Genomic DNA, 8,987 nt, shown 5'->3' with positions numbered 1-8,987 from the left:
CAATTAAAAACATAAACTAATTATTAACTAATTATTAAGTAAACAAAAGAATTTACAAAATGTAAAATTTAAAAAAAGTTGAAAAAAACATAATTGGTAAAAACGAAATGCAATGAATGTGATAGACCATAAGATAAAACAACCTCTCGTGCATCCATCCATTGAATGCACTTCTGCACTCTACGTTGAATTCTCTGACGTTGCTCAAAGCTAAGAGACTGTTGTTGTTGTCTATGATTTTGTTGTTGCTGATGTTGTTGATGTTGTGAAAGTTGTTGTTGTTGCTGTTGTGCGGGTGACGATAACGATGAGGATGATCCTGAAGACTGGACATTTGGATATCCAGGAGAGTGTAGAGAGAATTCATCGAGCACAGGCGGGCCTAAATTTCTATTATAACTGTAGTTGAGTGATTTCGAACTGTTGCTCCGGTTGTAAAGGTTGTTGTTGGTAGTGTTGTTGTTGTTATAATTGTTGTTGTTGCTGTAGTCTCGAGATGTGGTGTTGCATTTCATCTGGGCTGTGAATGGAGATGGCGATTTTCCTGCACTTCTAATTGACGTCATTTTCTGAAATGAATTCATAAATATTTACACAACAACCAACTTTTGACAAGTGACACTTCAAAAAAGTGATGGTTCCTAAATGAACAATCAAGAAATTACTAATAACGAAATGAGAGAGTAATGAAAAGTGCAGCAGCTGAAAACAGAAAGGCAAGTAATGAAAATATTTGAAACAAAGAATAGGTGGAAATATTTTGCTAACAATCAACAACTGAATATCATCAATTATAACTACTGCAATCATCACATCATCATGTAACAAGTGCCAGCCATGGTGCTTAATTGTTTTTGTGATGTTTATAAACATTTATCATTGTTACACAGACATCATATGGTAATCACCATCATAAACAATGCTGGTGAGAATTTTTGGTATTTCATAGTCAACAAAACGACAAATATTAACTAACATTGGTTAAGTCATAACTCGGTGGCAGTGAACCTTGCCTGTCATAACTGTTTTCAAGACAATTAACATAAAATTTTATACCAAAAAAAATTGTTTAATATGCATTAATGGATTATATTAATTGTGAAAACAAATTAACATAAATTAATCATGAATGGGCACTAGCATAAATTATTATTATTCATAAGTGCATTAATAGGAATTGTTATTTTTAAATGTGAGAGTGTGAATTTAATGAATGGCTCCACAACACCTGACCAATGTGATCTGATAACAAATTATAAAAGTCAGTTGTAACATGATACACTCATGTTGGAATGAGTAATAATTATTCAGTTATGAATATTGATGTGAGCTATTGAGGTGAGGTGTTGGGCTAGGAAAAACAAGTTGGGTGAAAGAATTATAATAAAATATAAAATATTAGCGAAAATACAAAAGAATGAATGAAAGATGAATGGATGGTAAAAAATAAATAAAGTAGTATAAATAAATAACGAACGAACGAATGAATGAATGAATGAATGAATGAATGAATAAATGAATGAATGAATGAATGAATGAATGAATGAATGAATGAATGAATGAATGAATGAATGGATGAATATCTGAACCCAGAGCTGAAAGCATGAAGTAATATTTGTTCAGTGCACATGTTGTTGTGTGTGCTTAAGCTTTCAATGAAATGACGTTTAAAATCATTATTATCTAGAGAACAATGTTTAAAGTTAACATACCTGTTTGTATTTTAAGATGAAGCAAATACATACATGAAGTTTAACGCAGGCTAATAATACAGATGTGTAGGATACTTTAACATAGCAATTATATTACCATTGTTTAGATTCATGTAATAATTAGCATTGTTAGAAACACTCAAAAGCTGTAGAATGTAATTATTTACTGTTAAAAACTTCAATAACCTAACTTCAAAACTATATTGGTCACTTCAGTTACTACTAAGCGTCATACTGTTAAGTAATTAAGTTATATTGTTTTGTTGTGAGTGTTCATTACATGATTCACATCTGGAAACTGCTTACAAAGCTGCAACATGTGGACCATGCATGGTAATAAAATCGTAGTTGGTTGTAGTTCAAAAGCATGCAACTACAGTGCACCTAACCCCATAAAAATTAAAAAAATCTACAACTAAAAAATGAAAGTAATAAGAGCTTACAATCAATTTATCGCTATGGATAATTTAATCTACGTTGTTAATAAATATTTTTTATAACCAATTTATTTTTAATACAAATTAGTTGTAATCATCAGTGTTGTGTTTGAAATCTTGCTAAGGCAGTTGTTTTTATCAAAACATCTCAATGAGGAAGAAATTTTTACGATGCGTCTTATCATGCTCATACCATCATCATCTTTAACGCCTTTGTTGTGTCATCATCTTCCTCTTCCTCATCACCATCACAAACATCCTCAATATCTCATGGTAAACAGACGTCAACGACTTGAAATTTTAGCGCACTTCACAAAATTTCAAAAGCAGACAACAAACAGAAAATTCAAAAGAACCGAAAATGGCAAATGATTTATTCAAAATAAGTTGAAGTCTTGTTCATTCGCATAACATCTTTCTCGTCGTACTCCCAATCCTAACCACGTCACAAAACACACCAACAACTAAAACAACTTAACCAATTATACCTTCATGACAAATTATGTGAGTCAGTGTAGGCAGTGTTAACCAAAAAAAGAAAAAAATTCAAAAGTTTGAAATTCCAATGACGTTGAAAAATGCCCAAGGTCATATTACGACATTAATTGAAATTTATTGAAAACAATAATGATATCAGAACGAAAAGTATGACTAAAAATATGTCAATAAAACTTTATCAAAAACAAAAGCAATTTATATGATCAAACATGCTGGTCGAGTGAAAGCTACATGATTTTTGAGATTCCATAACCATAGAATGAGAAAACCACTAAATAAACATTTCAACATTGGAGCTGTAATAAAAAGATCTGGTATAACAGAATGAATTTTGCAAAAAACACAAGAGTCAAGGAGTAAGAAAAAGCAAACATTTTTGAGAAAGACTGAGATAAATTACGAAGTATCTGCTGTACTTTTAAACATTATTCATCATGCGATCAAAACTGTTAGTTAGTGTGCAATATATGAATTGATGTTCATCCTTATGATATGCATCTATAACAAAACTAGTCTCAAATCTTAAATAAACTGGTACAGCATTTAAAACGTTTTAACATCAAATAAAGGATTAATTAAATATAAAATAAACCGCTAAACAAAGATTAATTTTATCATATTATTTGAGTGTTGCTGAGACGAGATGTTGCAAGATGGAAACATTGTTATTCACAACAGAAATAAAATGCAACTTTCAAATAGTTAATTCAAATTATGTGAATGCTATCTTTCCTTACTTGAAAACAACTTCTTATAAATTTAAAAACGAATAATAGCAACGAGTTCGTGTGTGTGTGTGTTTGTTATCTTAAAACTTTCTGGCATTGCTTAATTAGCTGGATCATTAGCTGTAGTCAATGGATTCAATGGAATAGAAAGGAATGGGGTGGAATGAAACGAATGAAATAGGATGAAATAGGTTGGAATAGGCTCACGTTTGATTTTAATATTTATAATAGGTTTTTTTTAAAAAATATGAATCACATAAAATGTTCATGAGATGTTAATTGGAAATAATTATTTGTTCATTTTTTTAAAAAAAATAGATTTTGACAAATGCAGACTCCGTCAAGTTGAATTATTTGGGAAAAAATAAACATGCAAATAATATGGAAAATACCTAAAAAAGATAGAAAAAAAAGAAATACGAAAAAACCCAAACGAGCAATTAGATGGCGCAATTATTTATTATTTCCAAAATATAACTTATCCATTACAACAAACAATTCCTTGAATGGTTTTATGAAAATGTTTAAAAAAAATCTATTTTTAAGCTAAAATTGTTTAAATAAATGATTTTTTAATAATTATAATCATTATAACTTCCAAATCACTATGGTAATAATATAATTATGGCCGTTATCATAATTATCCTCATTATCACCACCATCATCAATTTTACCATCCATCCATCCATCCATCCATCCATCCATCCACCCATCCATTCATTCATTCATCCATCCATCCATCCATCTATCCATCCACAAACAAATATCAACATCATCTTCTTCTCTGCTATCCTCATTATCAACATCACCACCCCTACCATTATCCCACTGATACCTGTTATCGAAGTATTATTATTAGCCGAACAAATGCATCAATTTTAAAACAATCTCAAACATTTAACCATCAACTGTTTGTCTATGGTGCAACAAATTGTACACACGTATGCAACCCAGACTGTGCAGACATGTGCAACAAATTGTATCAACGTATGCAACCGACTGTACATTGCACAAATTGCACAAAACATGCAGATGCGTGAATGAGATGTGAAAGCTTTAATGTTTTTAAAAAAAGTATTTGGTGTAAATGGCGTTATTTATATAAGTTTCATATTAATGAAAATCATTAATAAAAATGGTAGTCAAACAGAATGAAGAAGATAGTAATGATGATGACAACGATGATGCTGATGATGTCAAAGAAGCATCTGTAAACTTATCATTCATTCACTGATGAATAAAACATTCACAGTGGAAACAATAAATCAATGAAGACATATAAAAAAACAAAATAATAAAAAAGGTACGTAAAAAAAATAATTAAAAAACAATATAACGAAAAGGATGAATGTGTTGTGGTGATGATTCTGTTGTCCTGTCGTGTAGTTGTTTGTAACGCAAGTTACATGGAATGGAATGCCATGAGAAACATCCAACAAGCTAGAATGGTAATCGATATCATTGCTGATATCATTGTATCAAATAATGATAGATAGCTATGATTTATAACCATTTTTCCAATATATGATTGAAATAATTATAACGGGTTAGGTATGTCATGCACATGTACTCACAGCCAATATAACTGTTTCACAGTCATCTGTTAAATCGTTTATCAACTGAATCATGTACCTATTTATCCAACTTTTCCTTTGCACTGAAATACCTTGGTATTATTTATATGTTATAAATTTATAAATTATTTTAATTTATATTTAAAAATTTATTTAAATTTATAAATTATTCAGAACAAATTTTATAACATATGCTGGTTCTCAAGAATAGTTTAAATCCACTTATAAAGCAAGTAAAAATAAATTTAATTTACAGTAATATCATTTTCTTCAACTTTACACAACTAACCAATATATCTTCAAATTCTTTCCTTTAAATAAAACTTGAATGTACCACAAAATTTCTTTAAATATACCTTACAAGCCAGCCACAAAACATCTTTCCTCTAACTACACATATTCAAGGCTCTATAGTGTAAGACAGGATAGGATAGTTGTGTAGACTGTCGTATATATTAAAGTTATATTTCAAGAAATAATTTAAAGATAGCACAGCTGAGTTATCCGTCTCTATTTTTTTACAAAAATAAATACTGAACATGCATTCTGCAAAATAAATTTATACTGGCTGTTTACATTAGAAAGTGCTGTGATATGAAACAGCACTGAAAATATATTTAGGTTATCATCAAAAAAGGTTGAAAATTTACAGTAAGCCAGTCATAACTCTTGCTAAATAGAACACATGGCTTTATATAAAACTAAGCATAAACAAGTAAGATGAGTAAAGAACATCATAACAGCAGCATCAACATCACATCATCATCGTCATAGAAGTCCTCATCATCATAAACATTATCATTAATAACATGGATGTAGAAAAAAAGAACAACAATTGGTAAACTTTTTTGATTAAAAATGATCAAAAAGATGAATGATATGCTGCCAAAACCATAACATGAAAAAATGAAATTTTTATCAACAGAACTTTTGGCATAATAAGTATTTCCATAATAAAAACATTAAATATTATGAAAAGTGGCCTAAAAAATATAGATAATTAAGTTTAAAAATTATTTATTTTTAATATTATTTCTTGGCATAGGGCAACAAAGCTAAAAAAATTAATTGAAAACTCAACTTAACAATGCATGGGCTTTCTTATTTAATTTCAATGTAAAATAAAACATAAAAACTTGTTCACTATTTTTTATTAAGGTCTTATAAAACTTTATTGAAATGAGGTAAACCTCAGCATTAGGAACTAGCAAACACAAACATCAACTAATGGTAGTCTTAATGCTTCCATTGAAAAGTTGTGTATAAACAATGTCTGTTTTGTTATAAAATGTTGAATGTACCTGTCAGCAAGTGTTAGATAATAATGCACCAAGCTAATCCACAATTTATTAATTTATAAATCAATGATCATTTAATTAACATCAAAACTTAAAAGTTGGTGATATCAGTGAATGACTTTTGTTACAATGTAAATAAATGTAAGGAAACTTTATTTCCAATCAAATAATGTAAAACTAGAAAATACAGCCTATATAGCTGTATAGCATATTTAAAATATAAATCAATTTAATAGATTCATAACAAAACAGATTAATCTACCATTGTTAAAAGTTGATTATTCTATTCCTATTGAAAATTTAAAGATTCATAACAAAACAGATTAATCTGCCATTGTTAAAAGTTGATTATTCTATTCCTATTGACAATAAAACTTGATGTTTGATACATAAAAAACACAAAAAAAAATGTATTTTTTTTAAATTAATTCAAGAAGGTGTTAAATTAAAATCTATATAAAAAAACCTATATTTGCAACAATAACAATAAAAAAAACTACTAGTCTGTCTGCCAAATGCTTGAGCCAAAAATTAACAAGGAAAACCACTGATAGTTTGAGGAAATAGGTAGCACTTTTAAAATAATTTCATCTGACCGATAGAGTTTGAAATCTAATTTTGTAAATTTACTATAACTTTACCAAATTTATTAATAGTCTATCATTGTCTCTGACAACCTTTTTATCACAAACCTTTTTTAGAGGATCTTTTTCTTGTAGATGATTCTATCAATTCAATTTCTTATGATTGACCAATCTTTTCTGTTGAATTAAAAAACAAATTAATTTAAATTATTATATTTATTATAAATAAGACAATTTATAATTTTTGTTAAAAGTTGTAAATTTTACATAAATATTTTAACTTTCACTGTTCATTAATCAAACTCAAAATCCAAATCAAATAAAAAATGTTGGCACTTTCAGGCATTCTGATTCCTTTAAAATTTAAAAGAATTCCAATTCTATTCTAATTAAATATGGGTTATTATTTATTAAATCTTAAATTAATTAAATGAATCTCTGAGTAAATATATAATATATATTAATAGTAAGCTAGCTAACAAGATAGATCATTAATTATTAATTAATAAGATAGAACCATTATATTTGAATTGAATCTTCTTTACTTTTCTCACTTTGAAATGAAATAGGTATAAAATTATAAATAAAAAGTATAATTATTAAAAAAATTTGTTGTACGTTGCTGATCAAACAGTAGCCCAAGACTACAGGTACAAGTGCAAGTACAAGTACATGTAGTCACTAGTCGACTACTTGACAACTTACAAATGTAATCTGCAACTTTTTTGAAATAAAGATTTTTGTCATCAAAATGAAAAACGATCTAGTCTACATAAAAAAAAAAACATACCCAACAAACGACAGTCCAGACAAAATAGTAAACACAATCAGACTGAATAAAAGTAAAAAAGCATGCAAGTTTTACAGAACTTGCCATACCATAGAAAAAAATTTATCAAAAACTGATAACTTAACATCCTGTTGCGAACTCAATTATCAAATGTATAGAAAAACCATATATAAAGAATAAAATTGTCATATGTATGAAATATTTACGTAATTTATTCAGCCTGGTTTGCAAATAATTGACAAAATCAATCTTGGTTCAAGCCATTAATGAAAAAACTTTGTAAACCAGGAATTTAAGTATGTTAAATGGTGTTGGCTAAAGATTACAACTACGAGTTCATAGATTAAGATAAATTCGACTAAAATGTCCATATGCACACTCAAACATATGTATTCATTTGTAAACACATCTAAACTAACCTGGGTAAAATAATATTGAAAAATTATAAAGTTCAAATTAATTTAGCAATTAGATAGAACTTTTTCCAAGAATATGGATAAAATCCAAATGTGACACTCATATAAACAGTATGAATTACATACATATACGTAGTCTAGCTCAACAACATTAAAATGGTTTCTAAACTCTACACGTACTTACTACTGACTTATATTATAACGTGTATATATATATATATATATATATATATATATATATATATAATACACACCACATTTAATATATTTAAGCAATTAGGCAAAAATATTTTTCTAAGGAACCAGGCACATTTCGTCACTAAGGCCTACAATTTGCCACACAGAAATTTTCAAAAATCCTAGTATGCGATCAACTTCAAACATAGCAGTGCGATCAACTTTAAACATAGCAGTGCAGTAGCAATGGCGAAAAGTTGTGAACTAGAGAACCACTGTTTGATGATTGCTTTGTTTTAGCTTTATTTTTTTACTGTAAAATGCTAGAATACTTGTTAAAATTAAATATCGATGAAATTATGTTATTCTAAAATATCTCAAAATTGCATTGCTTGCCAAAAATATTACTCCTAAGTGGATGGAGAAACGTTGCGTGTTATATAAAACCTTGCCACTACAATTAAAGTAATTAACCTCAAATTTATTAAATTGATTTTTTCCTATATATCTCCTATATATGTATATATGTAATGCCCGTTAACACTGTGCACAACAACAAAAATTACTTGTCGTTCCAGTTGGAATACTATATCAAAAGTTAGCCAATTTTTTTACAACCGCAATAAACACTAAATACAAAAATAAGTCTATGATTTGAAAAGTTTGAATAAATCAATGTCAATCGAAATCCGAAAATTAAATTTTGATTTAGCGATATTTATTTTTAAAAAAATAAACATGCAGTTGCACATCCACCAACAACTTAGATAATA

The sequence above is a fragment of the Helobdella robusta genome, assembly GCF_000326865.2.
Source record: "Helobdella robusta unplaced genomic scaffold HELROscaffold_2, whole genome shotgun sequence".
Lineage (NCBI taxonomy): Eukaryota > Metazoa > Annelida > Clitellata > Rhynchobdellida > Glossiphoniidae > Helobdella > Helobdella robusta.
Note: the sequence above shows the minus strand (reverse complement) of the source record.